Consider the following 3,617-nt stretch of genomic DNA (forward strand, 5'->3'; position numbering starts at 1 on the left):
CATAACAAATCCAGCTGGAATTTATAAGGAACCAACACCATAAATGTTTCCCAGTTTTGCACCAGTGACTAATGTGAGATTTATAGGATTTGACATCATTATCTTCCATTGATAGGAGACAATGAGTTCTATTTTTCCTTTAAGGTTTTCTTTCTCCAGTTTAGAGCTTTTATGTAGCATAAGGTCAACAATATTCGAAAAGCAGTCACTCGTCTCCCGCAAAGTCTCAGCAAAAGTCTCAAATCAGCAAATGAATTCCAGAGAAACCACCATCTAAACTATTGATGGCTTTGCAAGCAAAGCATTTTTTATGTTAGTCTTCCCAGATTAAAAGTTTTGACAGTAAACTTTTGAATTAAAATCCCACAGCATTTTAGTTTTCTAACAATTCTACTTTGGGGGGAGAGGGGGAGGTTGCAGGGCCTATTACACTAGCCCATTGCATCTTGGCAGATTGCTTCTTTTTTAGCAACAAGCACTTTAAATTTCCTCTAAAATCATCCTCCACAGATAGCTGTAGAGGTAGCTGGAAGAACTCAGTGTTGTAATTTTACACCTTTACATTTTGTAAACTATGTTAGTCACTCTTTTTTTAAAATCACTATTTTAACACGATCCCTTAGTCATACTCTGGGCCAGTCATGTTCAGGGCTACACACGAGGACCCGAATCCCAGGGCACAGAAGGAGCGGGAAGAAAAGTAACACAACACGCATGGCGTGTCCTCCCTCGACACTGACTTCATTCACTGATGGGCAATTTCCAATGCAAACACCGGAGACTAGAATGAACATTTACATAAATTTTTCTAGGCTAGAACACCGGTTTTCAAATACATTTTGGGCCTCTGGGCTGGTCGTGTCTGAGACTAGACATGACATGAAATATAACTTAGAGTTTTGTCTCTATGGTCTGAGAAACAAAGTCAGTTTAATAAGAACAGCCACCGCAGAACTCGAGTTTCAAAATAGATCCTCTCTGCGATGCAAAAAAAAAAATCCCAAAGAGTTTTCTTGCAGGATGTTGGGCACCACTCATCCCCCTGGGCAGCCGTCACTCAGCAAATGTTTGCACCTGTCATTGGACATTTGCAAAGGTGCCAGGTTTTGAGCTGCACCCGTGGCTCCCCCGCCCTCTCCCCGGTCTGCTGTATCGATCCTATCCCTCGGTTCTAGAAAACTCAGCCAGGTTTTGAGGGTTATTCGGGGGGCCCCAATCCATTCGCAGCTGAACTAGAAGCTTTTGTATTAATATTTAGATTCAATAATAGTGATAAATGGTGGGAGCTGTGTGCTAGGGCCGGGCCTCCAGGAAGAGCAGATGGCCCGATTCTTGTCTTTAAACAATTAGCAATGTCAGTGGGCCGAAGAGCGAACATGAGACAATGGATGAACAACCTTAAAAAAATAAACCGAAGAGAAAGTATAACACGTCACAGTATATGCTGGTCATACGCTAAGTACGGGCAACGTGGGCGAGGTGGTTCATACAGTGGCACATTCAGAGAATAGTCCAAAAGTTGATTAGGCGGAAACCATGACTCGAACCTCAGCGCAGTTGTAGGAACCAGAGACCCCTTAGAAGCAGACAGTAGAGCACCCAAAGATAAGGACAAAACGCAGGCCAACAACCAGGGAGCTCTGTGTCCACAGATGGTTTTCCGGCGCGCGGAACCAGCCCAGAGCACAGAATTTGAAGACCGTTGTAGGGGACCCAGCGTTTCTGGGGCTTTCGTAGGCATCTTAACTTTCCTCTCCCAAGCATTTTGACCACAGGCCCTAAGAGGGACCTTTCACCCGGGCTCTGTGTCTATGTAGCTCGATGATGTGACAGTGCCAGCACCTCCTCAGGACACAGAACACCCTCCAGTGCCCGACTCCAGGGCCGAGGTCCTTTCCCAGTGGTTGAGGTGTGTGACACTCTCTAGGTTCCTTCCACGTGGTCTCTTTTTTTGTGCCCAGAGCACAATTGCCCTGGAAAATTTCTGACGAGCCATCCGCAACTGCGGGGCTGCCTTATCCTGCATGACAAAGTGGCACCGTTAGTATTAATAGATTTTCCATTGACATCATTTGCTGCTTAATGGCCTAACTGTAGGTAATCTTCAGAACTTTTAACATATCAGATTAGTTGTGCTCCATTCCTTTCTAGCACATTCTTTCTGGGAAGCATTTTCATATGCTCATTAGTCAATCAGCCGGTCTCTGTGGAGGCAATGTGTTTTCAAAATATCTCACTTTTTAGGCACGAGAAACAAAAAACAATCCCAATAGAAGAGCAGTGGTTCGATGACTGTATTAATTTTCTCTGGCTGCTATAATAAATTACTATAAATGTGGTGGCTTAAAAACAAGACAAATGTATTCTTTCGTGGTTCTGGACAAGCCCCAAGTCAAGGTGTCGATAGGGCCACACGTCCTCTGAAAGCTCCAGGAGAACCCACTCCTTGCCTCTTCCAGCTTCCAGTGGCTCCACGCATCCCCTGGATTGTGACTGGATGACTCCACTCTCTGCCTCTCGGGCCACATGGCCTTCTCCTCTTCTATCTGTATGATCTCCTCTGCCTCATTCTCTTAAAGACACTTGTCATTTACTCGGGCCCACCCAGATCATCTATTACCATCTCCTCATCTCAAGATCCTTAACTTAATCACATCTACAAAGACCCTTTCTCCAAATAAGATCACATTCACAAGGTCTGCAGGTTAGCACGTAGACATATGTTTTTGGTGACTGTCCCAGTTTTTCTGGGACTGTGGGCCAACGTGGAGAACAGCTGGTTACCCTAACTCTGAGAAGCAGACTCTGAAGACTAACAACCCTCAGGCAGAGTTAGGCGGTGGCTCTCGAAATGTGGTCCCCGGACCAGCATCAGCAGCATCACCTGAGAATTAGTTAGAAATGCAAATTTGGGGGCCCTACCTCCACAACCCCAGAACTGCTGAATCAGAAACTCAGAGGGTGAGGCTCAGAAATCTGTCTTAACAAGTGCTCCAGGTGATTTTAGTGTCTACTAGAATTTGCGAACCACCGGAGTAAGATTTGAGTCTTGGCCACAGAGAATAAAAGTTGAACACAAGAAAAACCCCAACTGGAGTTGTGGCTCTCAGCTCGGGCAGCATATCTGAGTCACATGAAAAGCTCTGTGAAAGTACCGATGCCCAGGCTCCATGACTGGTCTACGGTGGAGCCCGAATGCTGGTGTTTGTTCAAAGCTCCCCAGGTGATACCAGCGTGAGCCAGGGCCAAGGACCTAAACCACACAACTTAATCCGGGGTCAGCATAACGAGGGCGTGAGTGGGTGTGGGCTTCAGAAGACGTTCCCCTGGGTCCTCTGTGCTCCGAGTCATAGAATTAACAAAACTATGCTTTTGTTTTGAACTTAAAAAGAATGAAAGACCATATGTCTTTGGTCTAGCTACAGATGGACTACAAAATGTAATTTCGGGGTAATTTGGGAAACAGGAATATGTGAATAGTTTAGGTGTAAAAAAAAAAAAAAGGTCCTAAATTAAGGCAGACTAAGGAAAAGATGTAATGTGGAAGAAAGACAGAAATATTGAAGCATTCGCTGAGGTGGGAAGCTACTTCCACACTTGACGATGTGAGCCTACCA

This window comes from Pteropus alecto, unplaced genomic scaffold, assembly GCF_000325575.1.
Source record: "Pteropus alecto unplaced genomic scaffold, ASM32557v1 scaffold97, whole genome shotgun sequence".
NCBI lineage: Eukaryota > Metazoa > Chordata > Mammalia > Chiroptera > Pteropodidae > Pteropus > Pteropus alecto.